At 36.6% G+C, this 22,865-nt stretch overlaps 2 protein-coding genes and 1 long non-coding RNA gene across 3 annotated transcripts in view; all 3 read left to right on the top strand.

Annotated features, from left to right (window-relative positions):
* Positions 1–22,865, top strand: part of LOC135708447 (CYFIP-related Rac1 interactor B) — a 175,372-nt gene that overhangs the window by 24,240 nt on the left and 128,267 nt on the right. The gene's annotated exons all lie outside the window — the stretch shown is intronic.
* The window catches only part of LOC135708360 (RNA binding protein fox-1 homolog 1-like), a 953,484-nt gene that overhangs the window by 885,777 nt on the left and 44,842 nt on the right, over positions 1–22,865 (top strand). The window lies entirely within an intron of this gene.
* Positions 18,385–18,687, top strand: LOC135708646 (uncharacterized). The gene is made up of 2 exons (XR_010518306.1): positions 18,385–18,459; positions 18,512–18,687. It is a non-coding gene; the product is annotated as an uncharacterized LOC135708646 (long non-coding RNA).

The raw sequence follows: 22,865 nt of genomic DNA, 5'->3' as shown, positions 1-22,865 counted from the left end.
AAATTTCTGCTAACGAGCGCTTAGAGCGAGCTTGCAAAGACCGCTTTAGTTTTTCTCCCTGCTGTTTGTACTTCGGGCAATCACTCAGAGCATGCGGAGCATCCTTACAGTAAACGCATTTTGGGGTAGCATGACAAGGACCCTCCGTATGCTCCTCCCCACATTGATCGCACCGCGGTTTGTTGGAACAAAAGTCCGCGGTGTGACCTAGTTGTTTGCATTTCAAGCAATTCATTACCCTCGGTACAAACAAGCGTACAGGTAGTCGAACCTTCCCAATTGTGACGTAGTCAGGTAATGCCGATCCTGAAAAGGTCACACGAAACGAATCTGAGAGGGTATACTTTTTTTTTGTGCCTATGTGCGACACTGACTGCAGTTGAATGCAGTCCAGTATCTTGACTTTCGGGAGGGCACGGTTTTTGAAAATGCCGAAAGATTCGACTTGCAGGAAATCCTCACAAGTCAGACTCGATTCGGTGACCACTCCTTCAATTTCTACGTCACAACTGGGGACGTAGACTCGATATTCGATCGAAAAAAGCTCACAGGCAACAATCCGGTTTGCCTGTTTCAGGTCATCAACGGTAACGCGCAGTTTGTTTGACGTTACCTTAAAGATATCGGTTACGGCCGAAAAATGTTTTGTCAGATCCTTCGAAATCCGAGAAATATTCAAAGGTTTTTGTTTGGGCCGGAAAAAAACAACCCACGGACCTTTTGAGTCGCTTGGGTAAGCTTTATGGCGGGGGGTCGCAGAAATTTTTAAGGGAACGGTTGGAGTAGGGGGAACAGGTGGACGAGGGGGCGATGGTGGAGAAGGGGGGGCAGGGGGTGAAGGAGGTTGTTGTTTAGGCATCACCTTTGGGTAAGCTCCAGTGCTCGTTTTGGGGTCCGAAGTAGAATCCCCTGAGGTATCCATTTCCTCTTCAGTCAGAAGCAGATTTTCGAATGATGGAGATTTAACAGACTCATCATCGGAGATATCTGCTAGCGAAATACCCCCGCCATCATTGGTTTCATCCATTGCGGGGTCTTAAGTACCTCCGCAACAGATTTCGACATAAAAAAGGAAATATATATATATATTATATATATATATATATATATATATATATATATATATATATATGCGTTGAGAAAAAAAAAATAAATAAAAAAAAAATAAGAAAAAAAAAAATAAACTTATCCAAAAAATATAACGGTAAAAATAATACTTAATCCAACAAAGCAAAAAAAAAAAAAAAAAACTTTAAAATGGAAAAAAATAATGCCAGGAAAGTTAATCAACACTATAGGGAGATTAATCAACTTGCAAAAAAAAAAAAAAAAAAAACAGTAGATGAAAAAAAAAGAGAAAAAAAAAATGAAAATTTTTTCAGGGAAAAACAAAAAGGTGTCAGAAAAGTTAATCAACACTGTATGGAGATTAATCAGGTTGCGGAGAACGGAAGATAACCGTTTGTTACTTAACTCTCCACACAAGCGCACGGAGTGTGGCTGATGACGATGATCTATCCTGATGTGAGAATGATGGTGATGATCGTTCTATTGTTGCCCTCGAGTGTTTGCAACAAAGCACCGGCTGGCTCGCCGGCTGGTGAACTCGATGACCTTGAGTTTGCCGTTTCGTGATGCGATGAAACTTGTTGGTTAGAGATGTACAGCTCATCTGCCGGACTCGGCCGGAAATGACTGCTTCCTTTCTCGAACGATTGAGCGGCAATTACAATTCCGCGATGCTCACTGCACTGTTGTATACTACAACACCACTCAGTATGAAAGCGGATTGAAAAAAAAACCTCAATAGGGGAAAAAAACTAGTACCGATTACGGAGTGCAAGCGCGTTATATGATTGTTAGGACATCAATTCAGCTTATCGTTTACCAAAACGAACCCTGCTGCAAACCCAATCCTATTACCCAATATTCCAGTGATTCCTCGTGGAAGTGCAGAGATGTTCTCGGCTTCCATCAAAGCGAGTGTCACGTCAACACATTCCTACCCTTTCCTTCCAGTTTTTACATATTGAGGATGATTGCTAGTCCCAAGCATCGTCTATTGGTTCTTTGTGTAATTACAGCTGGTCTGGCAATAACAGAGTAGCAACCGTTGGCGGTCAATCATGCTAATGCTCATGCAACTTTGTCTCACACGTAATTTCGATTGGACGTGATGTTTTCGACACACGATTTGTTGAAAAATACCAAATACGCCATTTTGAACTTTTTTTTTTTTGGGAATTCTAAATGGCCGATTTTTAGCTCAAATGTAAATGATTAACCAAAACAAACAATTACGCAAAGTTGCATGCAAATCGGAGAAGGCCCCATCAGATCGATTCGTCATTTGACGTGGAACTGCTCGAATCAAACATTTGCCTGCCATACCACGCCACACTTAACCACCCCCCCCTCGCTGCCAATATCGGATATCCCTCCCTAGCCATGGAACGAAGGCGAAACTGTATCCGTTTTTGGCAACATGCCCCAACACGATATTATAGTGTAATTGATACCGGAGACAGTCGGCAGTCAGTGTCAGTTAGAGGAGGAGTGATGGCACCCATAAGCTAGCTAGCCTGGTCTGGAATGTCTATGGCATAATGGCATATGGCTGTTCGTACGATATTTGCATAGTCTCGGACGCCGGACAATGGATGCACAATGGTTCTGCCTTTGTGTGCTGTTCAGTTTCAGAAAGATTGTCACTGAGAATGACGACATTATTTCCAGTTTCCAGGCTGTCGATTCATCGTCTTCAATGTGAGTAACGATGTAATAAAACGTTGCCTGTCGTTAAATGTCAAGTTTTCGCGAGATGTGGAATTCAATATTTTATAAAATCTGTAACTCTTCAACGGAACTCATCACGAGTCGTTTCTCGGATCGATTATTCGCAGGCAATTTCGAAAATTGGCTTTAGGTAAAACTCATGCGTCAGTGCTAATAAATCCGATTATTTCACTTCGCACACACCAGGATTGAGCCGGGTATTACAGAGCAGCTCTGCTGGTCAATGGTTGTCTAACGAGTGCACAGTGGGGCGAATCCTAGCAAAACGTGGACAAAATTCGCTCATTTTCAACCTCTATTCAATTTTCATACTGCCGTACTCTAACGGAACTATCTACCTACCCTCTTCTAAGACCATTCTGTAGCTAATAAATTATCACACTAACGCTTCATGTTAGATAGCATTTCCAACCAACTCTATAAATATAAGTTTTTTTTATAATTTTTTTAAAGAAAATTCACGTACAATTTTTTGTACGTGTCATCATGGCATAGAGTTGGACCACCATCATTTATTCCTGAGAAAATTTACATGCAAAAACATGTTTTCTATCTCATTGTGAAAAAAATATGGCCCTCTACAAAACAGAATTTTTTTTGTGGTTTTTGGAGCCCATCTTTATGCCATGATGACTTACAAAAAGTGTTTTTGTAAGTGATTTTTTTTTAGAAACATAGAAAAAATCTGATTTATTTAGATTATTGGTATCTTTTCGCAATAATTTTAAGAAAAATCAAAAAGTTTTTTTTTTTTCTTAATGGTAAACTTCCGTAAACTCCGTAAGTCTGCATTTTTGTGCTTTGAAATGCTACCAAAAATAAATTTCTCTACCGATTGGGCTGAAAGCTTGGATTTCCCAATAGAATTTAAGGACAATTATGGGAAAAGAAAAGATCCGAATTAATTGATTTTCGACGTAGACTACGTCTTACAGGAAAGTACAGGGGATAAATCGGAAATCTAAAATTACGACCGTCACGAAAGTGTGTTAGGTTTTGAACACTTATAACTTTGTCATTGGTGGATGAAATTAAAATCCAAATACACCAATCGTTAGTTAATAACTCTACAATTGTGGCTTTTCAAATTTACCATAAAAAACTTTTGATAAATATATATATATATAATACGGAGGTGGTCATTAAAATATGACAATAGGCCGATTTTCATACAAACTAGCCAACTTTGGCATGTTACAACTATGTTTTGTCAAGATCAATTGAGCTAAAATTTTGACACAACTTCAAATATGCTGAATTTAGCGTGTACGTAATATCAAATTATTGGAAGCGCTTTGATAAAAAACACGTCTACTGAGGATTCATATTTATGAAAAAATCATATATCAATGAAACAGTCATCGGTCGTCATTGAAAAGCAATGCAACTATGTTCTGTCAATCTAATTGACTTTTATTGGTTCTGTTGTCTTGTGAATTTTAGCTAAAACGGCCTCTTTTCTGATTTTTATCTCTCAATCTATGAAATATACACGAAAACTATGTTGGAACGAAACTTCTAGAACAATATGAGGAACATTATGCCGTACACTACACATTTTTATATCATATGGGTGGAAAATTCGTAGAACAAATACTTTAAAATTCTTCACATTTTAAGATATCTTCGAGCATGAAACTAAGTCAAACTTCAATAAAATCACTTCGAATAGTCAACCTTTGGTTACAAAGTTGATACATAACACATTAAACTTTGCTATGAAAGTTGTTACATCAGCTTTCGTTGTTTCAGTCTCGAGATACAAATATTATAAGCCGTAAATTACCTTGAAAACATAAAATTAACTTGAAGCACCTCTAAATCATCACCGATATTGCTGAAAATTTGCACAGAAGTTCAAATTAACATGACGAACAGTAATCACGGTTGACCCGTTACATTCCGAACATTTTGTTTAAAATGAACAGGTCTAATATATATATATATTTATCAAAAGTTTTTTATGGTAAATTTGAAAAGCCACAATTGTAGAGTTATTAACTAACGTCCTATTGTCCTATTTTAATGGCCACCACTGTATATAAAAATGAATTTCTGTCTGTCTGTCTGACCCTTATGGACTCGGAAACTTCTGAACTGATCGGCGTGAAAATTTGTATGCAGGGGTTTTTGGGACCGAGAAAAGTTCTTATGATGGTTCGAGATCCCTCCCCCTCTGTAAGAAAATTTCTCCATAACTCGAGAACCAATCAAGCAAATGGAACCAAATTTGGCATGTGGAGGTTTATGAAGGCAAGAAATGTTTCTATTGTGGTTCTAGACCCCTCCCCTCTCTGGTATGTATATAAAGGTCAATGTTTGTGAGTATGTATGGTCCAGCATAACTCTGGAACGCCTGAACCGTTTTCCATCAAACTTGACTTACGTATTCCTTGCTATAAAGAAATGGTCATAGGGGGTAGCCCCTTAGATAAGAAGAAGGGAGCTACGTACAATACAGCATGCTTTTTTTTAATCGGTGCATAAACTCAAGCTAATTTTGAATCCCGAGCAAGGCCGGGCACAGCGAGTGTACAAATAAAAAGTGATAATTTTATCACTGTTTTCATGAAAATAAAACGTTTTCCCTAACCCAGTCGCCATAATCGAGTACCACTTGGTTGCGCATCGTTCTGCTTGAGCCTGTCGTGCTTCCGCTCATTTTAGCATCGTGAGTGCAGCAGCAAGTCAGCGATAAAAGGTGGAAGTTTTCCCGCTCTCTACCGTCAAGTAAAAACTCGCAGCAGATCACCTTGAAAAGCAGCTTGGGGTGGACGGAGACTCACCTCTTCAACGAGTTGTTTTTGCAATAAGCTCAATCCTACCTGATATCATCCGGATCCGACTGGCGAGTTTCCCGCTCTCTCATTTGTGGAGAGACGATCGGATAATGTCGGGCAGGTGAAGGATGAGCTTTACTTTAAGAACGATGTCGTACCGAAGCTCATTTTCGCATCGGACAATGTAGTGACAATGTAGAACTAGCAGCAGCAACAGCTGCAACAGTAGAAGGTGGAACCTTAGGACAAGAACCGAACAATCGTTCCTTCTCAGGAACAGAAATGTTTACAGGAAGAGTTAAATTCTGTGTTATTGACCGATTTTAAGTGAGACGAACAACATTATTACGCTTGGGTCCCGTTTAAATATTACGTAACTCGTAACCCCTCTATAACGAATCGTAACAAATTCTGAAATACGCCCCCCCCCCTCCCTATTCACTATTTACATTTAGTGCAATATTCAGGGCTGGTAGCGAGTCACTTTTTAGTGACTTGGTCACTTTTTTCAAGTCAGTCACTAAAAAGTCTTTTTTTTAAGGCTAAGTCACTAAAGTCACTTTTTATTGTAATAAGTCACTATTTTCCCCTTTTTTAGCGTGAATTTATTTCAAAATTGATTATTCTTTGCGTTGTAACGTTCAATCGTCTTTCTCTATATACAGGATGTCTTCTCATTTTTCTGGATAAAATTACCTTAGTTTTCCAAGTAAGTAAGTCCAAGATCTAAAAATATTAAATGTCTTGAATTTTCGTATTCCATGTACACGTTCAAGATATTGAAAATTTTCAAAGTGCCAGAATTAAGTAAAAAAAAAAAATTATTTCAAGTTCGCAATTAAGTTTATGAAAGACTAGAGATCTTCAATGCAGTTCCATTAACTTTACAACAATTGTAGGAACTTTCGAGAAGTTCTGAGAAATTAAAGGAAATGCTGAGAATTTCAGTGAACCTCTATAAAAAAAACTGCAGGGAACATAAGGGAAGTTAACACGCAAAGCGGTTATTTTAGCATTCGAGAATTTTCAGGAATTTTTATGAAGTTCCTAAAATTTCAGAGAACTTCACAGGTGCCAAGCGAACTTGATAAATTTAGAAAACATTAGAGGTATTGTGCAATTTTTTAAGAAGTTCAAAGCACCTCAGAGAAGCTAGATCGATTAAAAATCTATAATCGTAATCGAAGTTCTATTAATAAAAAAAAACGAGAACTTTTAGCAAGCAGCGATATCTTCAAGAAATTCCAGAGTAATAAATTTAGATATGCTTAGATAGTTTAATGATATTCAGCGAACTTCCGAGTACTTCGAGGACGATCAGAGCGCTTCAGAATAATCCCATTAACTTAAGCAAATTTTTTGAGTTCCGTGGAATTATAGGGTATTCCAAGAATTCTATGATTAATCCTAAAACGTCAGAAGCGTCAGGGAAATAAGAATATATTTCATAATATTTCAGGTAATCATATGTAAGCTCAGGGAAAAGCGAGTGTTAATAATGGTTATAATACTCAAGGAAAATTTCGAAACTTCAAGGCAAATTAATTAATTTTAGTAAAGTTGCGGGTTCTTAAAAAATACTGTTAAATTCAGGGCAGTCTACAGAACTTTAAAGAAATTCAGTAATCGTTTAGGCACCAGGAAAGTCTAGACTATTGAAGAAGTTTTAAATTAGTGTCGTGTTTTATGAACTTCAGAAAAATCTTGAGGACTTCAGTGAAAATCATAGAACTATATTAATTATTACGTTCTAATTCCATGAAAATTGTGGGAGCACAAAAGTTTTCTATTGAATCTTTCGTTTTAAATGTTCATATCGTTCATAAGTGTTGAATAAGTCTAAAACATCAAACATTTATTTGATGCGCCTTCTCTTAGGTCACTTTTTAGTCACTATTTTCACAACTATAAGTCACTATTTGGTCACTTATTTATTCAACATGGTCACTAAAATCACTATTTCTGACAGCAGTGATCGCTACCAGCCCTGAATATTATTCAGGAGTGCTTGTGTGATTACGATTCCGCGTTCTACATATACTTGGAAGTAAAATAAGGGACCATCCACAAATGACGTAACATTTTTTTTTAAATAAATTATTGACCCTTCTGGGGGAGGCCTCTTAGCATGTTTTTTTATACCTAATACATGGCCGGTCACAATTTCTGAAGTCCTCCCACCCTACCCCTCAAATGCTACGTCATTTATGCATGTTCCCTAAGCGATAGTTGAAAAATTGTATAACAGTGAATATCAGTGCTATGTCTCCATTAATGAGGGGTCGTAGAGTTCTCTGCATCTCTCTTAAGTAAATGTTGGACTAACATACCTTTCCTATCCCTACCAGTTGTAAGGACGTGGCCAGGACAATCCTTAACTGTTGGAGCGGGATATGTCTTTATCTGGGAGATAGTAATTATTTCCTACTTACTATCTGTCCAGTTACAGAGATCCGTCTTGCTCTTAATAGTTTTGAATTCGTACCACCTACGATATTGTGCAACTTGTTCGATGCTAATGCTAACAGTGAATATCAGTGCTATGTCTCAACATTTATGTTCTTATTGTAATGTACAGGTAGGGCTTTCTTCAGAACGCAAAAAAAACGGGGTGGACAATAATTATGCACCTATCATGTGAAATTTCGTAATTTATCGTGAATATCTGGCGATACGAACATTTTAGCTTGAAATTCCTTCAATTTCTTTTTTTCTTGATTTATTGAGGCAACTTCGACACCTGGACCCTACCTATCGACTGGAGACCAAAGGCTTTACTTCCGTGATCAGAGACTGTATGCCATATTATTTTCCATATGAAAACCAGGTGTTTTGCGGTGGGAGAAAAGGGATTTCCCTACAGATTTCAGTACGAAGCACTGAAATTATCAGACGGTACCTCTATTTATGCTTTTAGATTAGCATTGTAAGCTCCTCCTGCTTGGAGAATTATGCTATGAAACGACTTATAATTTCCCTGATTTTTTTTTTGCTGAATAGGCGGGGCATAGCAAGAGTTCCATTACATAATTCACCAAGTAGGAGGGACTTACAATGCTAACCTAAAAGCATAAATAGAGTTACCGTCCAGTTGTTTCAGTGCTAGGTACTGAAATTTGAAATCTGTGATCAGCGTTGCCAGTATATTTCCAGATTTTCCCAGATTTTTTAAACATGTTGCTTTAAAAATAAAAAAAAGCCAAACTTGCTACTTTAATTATTAAAGGCCATCAACGTTGGACATTATTGGAATTTTAAGGTAATTCTGAAAATAGTTCACAGTCAAGTGTGAAGCGAATTCTTTGTGAAATCAAAGAAGAATTTCAAGCTACTTCTGAGTAGAATTACATCCATCTTTGTGGGCTTAGGAGTCGTGTGGCGTCACTATTATCATTTAGGCGTATTGTGAGTGCCACGAAGTGAGGGTTCGATTCCCGGTCCAGCCGGTGCAAATTTTGGCAACCTGAAAATTTCCCTACTGGTCTAATGGCTATGGTGTGTTGTCCATTGTCTAGTGTTAAATATTCAGTCTGTGCAACCTCTGGTTGAAGACGGTGTCAATTGTCCTGTCAACTCTGATGACAATTGCATGGAGATTTTGTCAATAAAGGAAATACAATCCGGAAGATAAATCAAAGAAAATTCTTATGATGAAACTCAAGGAGTATGCTGATACGAATCGTGAGCTTCTATGGAGATTAATTTTAATAAAATTTTAAGCGCAATTTCTGGGAGACTTTCAAAACCATTTTGACAAAGTACTTGAGTGTACTTAGGTAATACTGAAAAGGATTTCAAAACAATTCTGACCTTACCTACAAAGCAGTTCAAAGGGAATTATCGGATAAGTCTGAGAAGAGTGTGGCGGTCATTCTGAAGAGTGTACCAAGGAAATTGTTAAGAATATTTTAAGGATTTTATAGAGAAAAATGGACACAAAATTGTGTCAATTCTTGGGAATTATTACCAATTTGAGGGAGTTGTGGGATTGGAGAGTGATTTATAAGATATTATAAGAGGTAATGCTAAAAACTCGTAGAACGTTACTGGAAAAGTTAAGATATTTTCAGGATTATTTTAGGGGAATATAGAAAAGAAATTTGATGGAATTCTAAAATGATTCTTTTTTATCTTTATTTTAGGTGATTCGAATTGAACTAAAAAAGGCGAAGATATCCTGTGAACAGTTCAAAGTTAATTCAGACTAACAAAAAAAAATCATGATCAGGGACGCAGGAAAAAAATAAATTCCGGAATTTAGAATCATTGCATGATCCTAACACTTCAAAAATGAAGCTATCTAACTTTCATTTTAGTAATATAGTAAAATTAAGCTTTGGTATAATGGTCATGCGAATAGTGGAGTTACCCGTAGTTTAGGTAAACTATGTGTGAGTTCCACGATGTTAGGCTTTGATTCCCACTTCAGCCCGGTGAATGTTGCTTCTAAATAAAATTGCCTACTGGTCTGCTGGGTGTTGTGTGTTATATGATGTCAAGAATTAAACTGTAAATCTGATCAACCTCAGAGTAATATTAGAATAATTTAGAACTAATAAAATCATTAAATTCTGGTACTGCATCACATAGTAAGGACTACATCGACTATTATTTTTAAAAAATCCATCCCATCAAATTTCCTTAATTCTTTGCTTCTCATTCTCTTTTTAAAAAGTTACAGTTTAAAAAACAATTCTAACCATATTTTCTGCTGTTTTTTACCAACATTTAACTTAATCTTTGAAATGCTGCGTAATGGATATTTTAACTTTTTGGGCACACCGTGTCAATATTTTTCAACTCTTGGATGATTTTAGCAATGCTAACAAGTTATTTGCTTTATTTAATTAACTTAAACATGTAATTTATAACCATTCTAGTATTTTAAATAAATTCCAGGTGATCATATTGACCTATTTTTCCGGGAGATTAGCACATCAGTTTGATTTCAATAGCATTATATTAAAAAGAGGATTTTTTGGAGCATTCCAGATTTTTCCAGATTTTATATTTTACCTGGTCCAGATTTTTCTGAAAATGACCTGGCAACGCTGTCTGTGATAGATAGGGCAATCACATTTTTTTCCCACCACAGAAACGTCCCGTATTCCTGCCAAATGATGCATGTGCGTCCGCAAAACACCCGAAATCCTTAAAATCTTTTCTGAAGGTGAACATCTGTGGAAACCTTATTTCTGATCAGTCTCATTACCACCTCAAAATTTCAAAAGCACAAATATCAGCTCTCACAAAACATACAACATTAAAACTGGAACTTCACGTTAGCTGCTGTGCAGTACGTAAGGAGTTCCAATTTCAGGAGCGATGTCACAACTGAGTTCAAGATTTGTGCTCTTGAAAACATGAAGTGGTAGGGAATATCAATAATCATGACGACCATTGTTGGACGCTTCTAAGAATCACGTTAAGAAAGCCATTCCTTCATATCTGATTGTAATTTAGGAACCAAATGTAATAGAATAAGTATTCGCATTTTTACTAAATATGAAATCCAAAATATGTACATTAGACTGATGCAAAATTTGAAAATTTTGCTCCACAGTGCTCAAAGGGTTCCAAATTGGGTCCTGATTATCCTCCCAAAATTTGAACTCATTTAGTAAAAACCTGACTTGACACAGTCCATATGGAAATTACTATGGGGAAATCATAATTTCCATTCATATCTATCTCAAAATTCACCAGTTCGCTCTACTTTAGAAAATGATAACTGTGCTTGTTGAAAATTTTCTCAGCTACAAGTTTGTTGAAGACCACTTTCGATCAAATGTAAAGAACACAAATTATTAATGATTCAAGTTACTGATGTCTTATGATTATGCCCAATCAACTGTTCAGCACGCAACATTGGTGTTTATGGCGCCTAGAATAGAGGACAAAAATCATGGCTACTATGGCACACTGCAGAATACAGTGTTGCTCACATTATAGTTGCTTAAACTTGCCATAAGATTATCAATCTCTTAAACAATTAATAACTATTTAATTTGACGTTTGGCTGAAGAACAATTTTCTGCAAAGTTGTAGCTGATAAAAATTCCCATAAGAATAGCAATAGAATTTGTTAATAGTACAATATGGAAAAAGGCTAGAATACAATGAACAAAAATTTTGGTTTTCCTATAGCAATTTCCATATAAACTTCAAATTGTTTGTGCCAAGTCAGTTTCTTATCAAATGAGTTTAAACTTTCGAAGGTCAATCAGGACCCGATTTTAAACTGTTTGAACACTGTGGAGCGAAAATTTCTAATTTTGCATCAGTCTAATGTACATAGGACCGTAGTTTACTTCTACTGTATTTTAAATCAATATCAAGAAAAATGCACGAGGAGTTCCTTAAACAGTTTAACGTAGTCTACGTCAACCATGCGGTCGAATCTTGTACACAACCCACCTTTTTATTTTGATCAATTATGTCCGCTCTTGCACCACTGTGGGTTGGTCCGATCACTTCGAATTAGGAACGGCCGTATAAACGTATTGGATTTGACTTCAGCCTGCTTCTCGCACCACTAGCAGAGTGTTCGGTGATGTCCCGGAACTAATGTGCGTTGTACGTTGGAAGATTGAGTTGTAATTCTACCAGTAGCAGTAGGAGTAGGATGGTGACAACCTGTCGGTGCTATTTTCATCGTTTTACAGCGCGGGATTTACTGATGTCATTTGCCATGCCGATGGGCCGGGTTCGAAATTGGTTTTGAGGGGGTATTATTTGTGTTGCAGTAAATGGATCGAAAGATTTTCATAAAACGAAGTTATACTAATCACACTTTTGTTTTCTCTTTTTCATTTTAATTTGCAGGTAAGAAGCTCCAAATATTACATCCCAAATCTACATTGAACTGTTTGTGAACTTGCGGTCACGCGGTAAGTGAAGGTTCAATTCTCGTCCCAAGCCATACTTATCAACTCATTTATGAAGAGACAAACACTGGCTAAAATAATATGCAGCGAAGTCTGTCGGTACTTGCATTCTGAGTGGGTAGACTTCTTTCTATTACATGTGACACATCCTCAATAGCGCATCATTAAATTGTCCCCTTCGCGAATGCAAGTCTACGCATGCATTCATCATTGCACCGGGGTGACACTGACATAAAGCGGCCAACCTTTCCGAGTTCCATTTTAACTGAATTGACTGTGCTACTGCACTGACTGCAGACTGCTACCACCATCACAAATTCGCACATTATTTTTCGCTTTCCGCCACCGAGAGACGGACAGAAAATGACGACTCTATGATGATAGGTTCCACTCATTGGTTGGTTGTCGGTTGAGATGGGTAGGTATCTTTTGTTTTCCCATCATCATTTGCGTTACGCTGTCAACCGAACCGGCAATTCTCAAAAGCTCTGGATTTACCATGATTATTTCCGTGGATCATTGTCGCGGATTATCCACGCTCTTTCACTTTTTAATGGCTGAAAGACTCATTTAGAGCTGATACTTAAGTTGCTACACGCGTGCACCTAGCGGTAAATATATGAAATGTAAGAATGGCTTCTTCTTCTAGGCTTTTCACGCTTCTGTTGCGAGCGTTTTGATGGCTCTCAACTTTGTGTTCTTTAAGGGGAAAGGGGACGTCATTGATAGAAATTCAAACGCAGTTTTTTCGTTTAAAACCAAAATTCTTCCAATTAAAGACCGGACAGGGAATCGAACCCGACGACTTCCAGCATCGCCTTGCTTTGTAGTTGCGCCTTTACCGACTGAGCTAAGGGTGGGCCAACAGTTTGTTGATGTTTTGACCAAAATGTCTGATTACTTTTTACCATGTGTATTTTTTCTCTGAAAGGACCATCTATTTCCCTTAAACTTTGTCTCAGACCTTGTTTCGATCATACAGGATTGTACGAGACGTTTGCATGCTATGGTTAATTAAAAACTATCGAATACGCCATTTTTCAAAAACAAAATCTAGTTGTGTTGGGTTGGCTCAGGCTATTTGTCGTCTGGAGGATAGACTCAATTGCATGACTCCAAATGTTTCCCAATTGAAGATGATCCAGATGATTTCGTCATTCGACGAAGCAGATCGAAATCATCCAACCCAGAAAATTATATTTTCGGTTTAATTTAATGCTGTTATTGCACTGCTTTTTGCTTAAGTTCTACTCTAGATTAACTAAGCGTTTTGAAATTTTACTTATTAAATACGTTGCTTAAGCTGCTTGAAAAACAGTGTTTTAAATTACTGTATCTTTCAACCATTGACAGTAATTGATGGTATGCTCCCATCCAGAGTTATGTACTTTGACTATATGTTTTTTAGTATTACTTCTACGTGAAGTCAACGATTTACATAGTTGAAGATGCTAATGAAGATTGTATATAGATATTAGAATAGCGAGCTAGGACAACTTTTAAGGAAGGTACAAGGTACGTGTCGTACACACAGTTGGTACTTGAGCGGGTCGGTTTTCATCTCTTTTTGCCAGTGGTGGCGGGGGGGGGACACCCCTCACCATCCCTCTCCAAAGGGGGAGTTTGGTAAAGAGAGATGAAAAAACCGATTTGTTCCTTCCTTAAAAGTTGTCCTAGCTCGCTATTCTAATATCTATATACAATCTTCACACTGCCGTACTCTAACGGAACTATCAACTCTATGCTTTCATCTACTCCATCTATCGTATAAAAATTACCACTACAGTCTGTTATTTGAAATTAGCATCTTCAACTATGTAAATCGTTGACTTCACGTAGAAGTAATACTAAAAAACATATAGTCAAAGAACAAAAAACTGCTGTAACAACTTTCATAGCAAAGCTTAATGTGTTATCAACCAAAGGTTGACTATTCAAAGTGATTTTTATTGAAGTTTGTCTTAGTTTCAAGCTTGAAGATGTCTTAAAAAATGAAGAATTTTAAAGTATTTGTTCTACGAACATTCCACCCATATAATATAAACATGTGTAGTCTACGGCATAATGTTCCTCAAATTGTTCTAGAAATTTCGTTCTAACATAATTTTCGTGTAGATTCCATAGATTGAGATATACAAATAAGAAAAGAGCCCATTATAGCTAAAATTCACAAGAAAACAGAGCCAATAAAAGTTTCAATTAGATTGACAGAACAAAGTTGCATTGCTTTTCAATGACGACAGGTGACTGTTTCATTGATAGATATTTTTTTTTAATTCATTCGATGACTGTTTCATTGAAAGATATTTTTTTTGGAACCCGGAACACAGGGCCTTTTTAACGTTAACTGGGGCCCAGGGCCAAACATATGTGGAGACCCTGTCTAACAAATCAACAAAACCATCTGTCCAATAATTAAAATCACGTCTGTCACATATTCTCTAACCAGGTTACTCAGAAAATATATCTAAGATTTAGGTGATCAGAGTTCTCCATAAATTCCACTAGACATTTTTTTAAGGCAGCAGAATGATCAGGTATGATTTACCTGAAGATATCCAACTATCCGATAATTCAAATCTCTTCTCTCAGATATTCCCTCATATCATTCCAGGCGGCTCAGAAATTATTCCAAAGACCTTGTTATTCAGGTATTATTTTAAAGGTTTTCAACTGTCCAACAATTAAAATTACTCTTCTGATATTTTCATATGATACCATTCTATTATAGTAAGGTAGGGGAAATGTATGTAATGTCGGCCTAAGTGTCCCTAATTTGGGCTCATACATAAATTCAGCAATCGACTAAATTTTCAATAGCAACCAAAAATATCCATTAGTACCGTTCCAATTAGGCGTTCATCTAGATACAATTGATAAATAGCAGATTTTTAGCGATGGGCCTAATCTTAGATCCATAGGCCAACATTAGAGCCATTTCCCTATTCTGTAAATATGTTGCTATCCATCAATCCAAATCACATCTCTAATATTTTCTCATATGATACCAGCTAACTCGGAAATTATTCCAGTGATCGAGGATATTGATCAGGATTGCTGGATATTTTTCAAGACTTCAGGATGATCAGGTATTATTCTGAAGATCTTCATCTGTCCAACAATTCAATTCACGTGTCTAAGATGTTCTGTCATGATACTAAGTCCCTCAGAAATTATCCAAAAGACTTTTAGGTGATCAAAGACGTTGATGAAGATCGCTCGATGTTTTCAGGATGATTATGTATTATTCTGAAGATCGTCAACTGTCCAACATTTCAATTACGCCTCTTGGATATTCTCTCGTGAGTCAGGGTGGCTCAGAAAATATTCTGAATATTCTGCCTATTATTTAAATCATCTCTCTAAGATATTCTCGCCTGACAGTAGGTTGATCTGGAATTATTCGATAAACCTTCAGATGATCATGGACCTGCACAATATTCTCTGGATTAATTGGCGATTCATATGGTTAATATGTTATTTTTTTTCTGAAGATCTTTAACTGTTCAATAAATCATATATGTTAGATATTCTCGTATCATAGCAGGTAGATCAGAAATTATTCCAGAGACCATCAGGTGATCAGAGACCTGCATTATGTTCTCTGTATATTTTGTCAAGACTTTAAGTCGATCAGATTTTATTCTGGAGGTCTCCAGTTATCCAGTAATTCAAATCTGAGATATTTTTCAGAAATCAGGTTAAGCAGGAATTATGCTAATATCCTTCAGTTGGTCAAATACCTACATAGTGTTCTCGGGATATTTTGGCAATTCTTGATTATCTTGTCATGTATCTTATATAATCTTGCAAGATAGCAGGTAGAATCATTCCACAAAACGTAAAATTGATCAGTGATCTTCATAAAGTCCTCTGGATATCCAACTATTCTGTATTTCAAATCATTTTCTTCTAGGATATTTCTTTCAGAAACATGTTGATCCAGAATTATTCCAAAAACCTTAAATTGTCAAAGAACTGCATAAAGTCTTCGGAATATTTTGTCAAGACATCTAGTTGAGCAGGAATTAATCCAAAGAACTTCAGTTAATCGCTGATATCCAAAAAGTTCTTTGGATATTTGGTCAAGACTACCCATTGATCTGATATTATTCTGGAGATTCATTAATATTTCTTAGATATTCTCTCAAGATAGAAGGATGATTAGGACATATTCCAAAATCTTCAGTGGATCAAAGTTCTCCATATTGTTTTCTGGATCATTTTCCAATACTTCTGAAAACCTCAAGACTGATAATTATTGTGAAGATTACCAATTGTTCAATAGATCAAATAATTTCTCAAAGATATTTTTGCAAAATATTAGACAGTCAGAAATTATTCCAAAAACGTTCAATTGTTTAAAGACCAGCGTAAAATACTTTGGATATTTTATCAAGACAATGACCAGCTCATAACTGGTCAGTAATTCAAACCATGTTTATCAGAAAATTTCACAGGGTTGCAGGATCATCAGCAATATTTTCACAGGCTTTTGATTGATCAAAGACATCAGCTTGATCAGACCTCCAACTTATTAGATTTTCAAATCATGTTCCTAATATATTTCTTTCAGAAAGACCTACTTTTGATCAAAAACCTTTATAAAGTCCTCTAGATATTGTGGCAGACAAGACTTCATGTTGATCAGACAAAAATCTGAAGATCCCTATTATTCAATAACTTAGATCATGATTCAAAATATTCTCTAAAGATCGCAGATTGATTAAGAATTATTTCAGAGACCTTTAATTGATCAAACATTTCCTTAAAGTCCATTGGACAATTACAGAATTCAGATTCATAACACATTATTCTGGAGATCTACATCCAGTTATTCAAATCACGTATCTCAGATATTATGACAAGATAGTGGGTTGATCAGGAGTTATTCCAAAGATTTTCAGTTGATCAAAGATCTCTATAATGTAGCAAGGTGTAGAAAGATCACGTTTCATTGAGCAGATCACCAATGATTGAAAATATCAAATGTCGTCTCGTATATATTCTTAAAATATGACAAGCTGATAGGAATTAATTAAAAAAAACAACAATTATCTTCAATTGATCAAAATTAAAATAATGACTTTTAGATATTCTTTCAGACTTTGCTTGTTAATTAGGACTTATTCAAAGGTTTATCAGCTGATCGATGATTTCAGAAAAGACTAAACTATTTTAGACAAAAAACAAACGAACAACGTCGTTTCGCCACGTTGGTTTGTGCACTCCCATAAGCCGCCATGCGGTGAATTTTCCGCCGTGAATAAATAGCGCCAGTGTTGAGGAGCCTTAATACGCCATTGCACGCCGCCGTCGATCGAAGTCAACGGCGTCACGCCATTACGCCGCCGCCACCGATGAATGGACCGGTGCACAGGTCTAATCTAACGGGTGTTCAATAAAAAATGAGAATGATTTCAATACCTTTCTGTAATTAAAGTAAAGAGCATAAATTTTTTTTCTCTCCAAGAGAATTGCTCTCTGGACTCCCTAAAAATGGGTGGCATGTTTCTTTTCGCTCGGGTGCTGTCAGTTCAATCGAAGATGGCGTCGAAACAGCAAGCACTCCGCGAGCGTGTTGTATGGTTTTACGAAACGCATGGTCATCGTGGAAAAAAGTTTACGGTAGACCACATTCGAGGCGAAAACGTGCCCGTGAGTACAGTTTACCGGATTCTGGCATCCCTGAGCGTGGAGCGGAAGGCCGGTAGCGGCCGTCCGGCGAAGATAATGACGAAGAAGAATAAGGAAGCCTTGAAAAAGCTGTTCGACAACAAGGACGGAACGAGTTTGTATGACGCCGGCCGAAAATATGACTGCTCCCATACCTGGATTCACCGAACCCTCAAGATGGAGGGCATCATCTGTCGGAAGAAGACTCGGTCCCCCGAAAACACGGACGAGGCAATAGCGACCGTGAAATCGCAGTGCCTGTGGATGACAAAGAACTACCGGGGGACGTCGTTCGTGCTGGACGACGAAAGTTACTTTCCGTTCTCGAAGACCCACATTCCAGGAAATGACAGCTACTATTCCAGCGACAAGTCGGCCACATCCCCCGAAGTAAAATATAAGTTTAAGCATAAATTTGAAAAAAAAAAAAGTTATGCTGTACATCGCCATATCGGACAGAGGGATTTCAAAGCCGTGGTTCAAGCCGAGCGGTCTGGCCATCAATCAACAAGTGTACCAGGAGGAGTGTCTTGAGAAAATTCTTCTGCCGTTCTTAAAGGAGCATCATGCGGATGGGAAGTACGTCTTCTGGCCGGACAAGGCGTCTTCCCATTACGCCAAGAAGACGCTGGAGTATCTTGAGCAGAAAAAGATACCGTACATGCCGAAAGAAAGGAACCCGACCAACTTGCCCTAGTGCCGTCCCATTGAGGATTTTTTCGGCTCCCTCAGTGCCCTACTGAACAAAAATAATAGACGAGCCAAGGATACGAAGCAGTTAACCACGAGGATCCGGAAGATGGACGTCAGTGCCGTCCAGCGCTCTTGTGAGAGCATCGCGACTAAGTTTTGTTGTACAGTTGACCAGTGCCCCTTCTCCAATATTCATTGGCGTTTTGTTGAAGAATAAACATTATGTTTTTAATAAAAAATACTGAATTCGGCGAAACAAGGTCAAGTTTTGATATGTTACTTAATTAGTCCCAATAATAATTTTCCATACTGTGCGAAAATTGTGCAGTTTGATTAGGAGAATAGTAATTTTAAACGATCTATTCCAGTAGATTAACCAAATATTAAATTGGACATAACGATAGTTTTCTATTTTAAAAAGAATGAAGCGATACCATGCCTGCTTGGAAGTTTACATCACCAGTAAAAATTCAAACTATTATCAGTTTATTATTGATGAAAATTACAGGGCTGTTACAACACGCGCATATTTCGCTATTTTCGCGCATTTGTCGTGGATTTGAACTTTCAGTCGTGAAAATCGCAGAAACATTAAATCATGTCGCGAAAATGCTATCACAAAAATTGTGGAATTCATCTTCATGGCACAAATTGTTTATGGTAATTTTTAGGCAAAATTATCACGATTTTATTTTTATCGTGTATATGATATACAGAACAGTGATTCCAACATTTCAGTTTACACTGAATTCGTCCAATTTTTTTCCAGTTTTCCATTATTAATAGCAACATACTTTGAAGTATGATTACCAGTACAGAATGCTTAAGATGCTAAAACTGTAAACTTTTATATTGGAATTGAAATCTGGAAATGCAGTATTTAATTTAAATGCAATATTGCAATTGAAATCTACAAAATTCGTAGCGATGCTACGATCAAGCTCGCTTCACGGCATTAAGACAGGCGGGCTGTGTCCCAGTATCGACACACATTTTGCATGTTTGGTATTATGACAGTTAACATAGCTTTATATCAAAGATAACCTAACTGATGTTGAGAACTTGGAACAAATCAGAACAATGGAACCATCACAAATCTTGCCGTCAATATTGATGATGTATCTCTCTTTTTCATCTACCAACATTATTTGAAATTATCGGGGCTTCTTATGCCTTCGTCATTTTCTCTTTTGAATTTATTTAATGAAATTGAAGTAATATTTTAGCTGGTTCTTATGCAGGGTGTCTACTTATTTTGCTTAATTAAGTTTCCTGAGATTTCCAGGTTTATCCCGAACTTTACGGATAATTTCCATGTTTATAAGAATGCTGGTTTCTAATCTGAAAAAAATTGGAGGTTATTCCGGGCGTCGAAGTTTCTTTCGCCACTAGTGAAGTGATAATAGTCCATTTGATTAGCACAGAGAGTTACTTCACCACGATGTGACAAAAGTCATAACCCCCATTTACTTTCGAATGAACTTTATGAAGATTTTAGAATGAATTTCAGCGATAACACCAAGGGAGTTGTGGAAAGAACTCTTAATGATTTAAGACTTTAACTCCATGTCACTTGTGGGAGTACAGAGAAAAAAAATATGCTAAGTGGAAAATTGCAAATCAATTGTGAAGAGGATCCCAGGATCCGTGAAAAATACCAAGTAAATCGAATTTTGAGCGGTCAATTCCAAAGTAAGTATGAAGATAATTTAAAGGGAATTCCGAGAATAATTCCAAGGGCATCACGAAACGGATTCCTAGAGAATTTTTACGAAATGTCTAAGCAAACTTTCAGAAGAATTCAGAGGAGAAGGTCAAGATAATTTTGAACAAAAATTCAAGACAATTCTGAAGAGAATTAAAGCGAATTTTGAATGGAATTATAGCAGGAATCGTCAGAGAGTTCCTAGACAAAGCTTTAAAATTCGAAGAAAATCTAAGGATGAATATCATGTTTTTTTGTTTGGATGGATCTGCAGATGATGACTGTTATACATATTTTTTTAGGGACTCTCAGAGAGAATAGCAATCTTATTTTAGAAGATTTTTTGTAAAATAAACTCTGGGAAAAGATTCAAATGGAAGTGTTTGAGAATGTTCTAATAAAATCATGTAAAGAGTTTTGAGTAAATTTTCAGGGAAGTTAAAAAATAGACAAATTTTGATGAATTCTAACACAGGTCCAAATTCGACCAATTGAACCTAGTGATGCTTTCGGCTTTCGGTTTAATGCTTAATCTTAATGTATATCGTACATCCTAGAAAATTTCTAAAATTACAGGAAAACATCGAGAAGAAACCGGAAAATTGATAATTGGAATTCACTGGTTGCCATGAGATCTAGAAGCTTTTCAAAGTTCCAATATCCCAAAATTAGTAGAATGAATACTCAGCAATTTGCTTAATTCAAAAAAATAATTCAAAGTTCGGCGTTTCAAATATTTTTTGAAGTTTTGGGGCTTGAAAATTTCTGCTCCATGTCTGAAATATTTAATTTGAAATAAAACATCCTGAACCATGAAGATTTTTCTCAATCCAGGATCATATAATTTTCTAAGCATCAAATCAAAAAAAAATCAATTTTCTTTCCCCAACCTTGAATCTTGACCTTTTCTGTGTCCAATTCAATTGTGGAAAAATTGAATTCGCTTATAACTTTCTCCATAATACTCTTGAAAATCATATTATTAATAATTCTGGTGATATCCTGAAAAATACTCCTGAAAAAAAATCACTTTATTCTCCTGAAATTCCCATGAAATTGCCTTAGGAATCTCTTTTTCGTTCTACTCAGAATTCTTATCAACTCTTTGAAATGCTTCTCATAATTACCATGGAAATCTCTTATAAATTTTCTTAAAATTATTCCCGGAATATCCTCTTGGAATACTTGCCAGAATTCCTTAGAAATTTTCTTGAAAATTTTGTTAGGTCCATCATCGGAATTCAGAATTAATTTTTATTTGAATTTGCGTTGGAATTACCTCAATTTTTTTCTTAAAATTCTTTCAAAATACTCTAAAAAGAATTATTTTCAGTATTATTTTTCCGAAAAATTTAAACCTCAAATTAAATTTATTACATGGTAATTCGTTCTATGCCCCCTATTTTTTTTTTTTGGGATTTAGATGTAGATCATTTTCAAGTTAATTTGCATTTCAAATGAAATTGCATAATTTTTTTTGAAATGTTGTTTCAGAAAAGCTATGCCGCTTTTATTCATTAGAATTTCATAATGTGTTTTATTATGTTATAGATAGATAGATAGTGGTTTACCACCCATTGTAGCACGGAAACTAAGTCCGACAGCAGTGGGCTCTCTTCTCTGTTTGTCTTGATCAAGCTTAATAACCTCTGATTGTCCTCAACATGTCGCTGTATGAAGGGCCAAAAACGGATTGGGTAGATCGATAGGCAAAGTCACCTATACGCATCTACGGAACAGTAAAGATTCTCCTTCCAGCAACTTGATCGGCCAATTAGTCAAAAAGACAAGCCCCCAAACAGGAAGATGCCCCAATGAGTGGGGAGAAGAGTCCGCCCTTTATCCACGAAATGTTATCAACAGGGAGTTGGCATTTCCACTCTCCTCATCCAAATCGCTTCAATCGGGTGCCCTGTTGGACCGTCCCTTCCCTTTTATATTTATTTATATTTATATTTTATATTTATTTCAATGTATATACGAGTTGATTGTTATGATTATTGTCAATAATACTTACATTTTGATGAAGATCGTGCTACTTATCTTTTTGTGATACTTATCATCACAGAAACCTATCTTGAATCGTAGACCAGGTCCATCAACAATACACTCGTTCCGAGACGGGGCTCTGTGATAAAGCCTTCTTCTTCTCCTTCTTCTTATTCTTCTTCTTCTTCTTCATGTTCTCTCATCACCCGGAATGCTGTGAGATGGTCCATTCTAGGATGGCGCTGATGATGTATAAGTACCGTTGCTGTGTCCATTGGCAGTGTTACCGTTGCTCCCATTGCTATTATGGCCGTTGGTATAAGCGACTCTGTTTCCATT

This window comes from Ochlerotatus camptorhynchus, unplaced genomic scaffold (assembly GCF_037179485.1).
Source record: "Ochlerotatus camptorhynchus isolate MF236.1 unplaced genomic scaffold, CSIRO-AGI_Acam_v1.1 ptg000330l, whole genome shotgun sequence".
NCBI lineage: Eukaryota > Metazoa > Arthropoda > Insecta > Diptera > Culicidae > Ochlerotatus > Ochlerotatus camptorhynchus.
The sequence above is the reverse complement of the archived record's forward strand: the minus strand, read 5'-3'. Positions and strand labels throughout refer to the sequence as shown.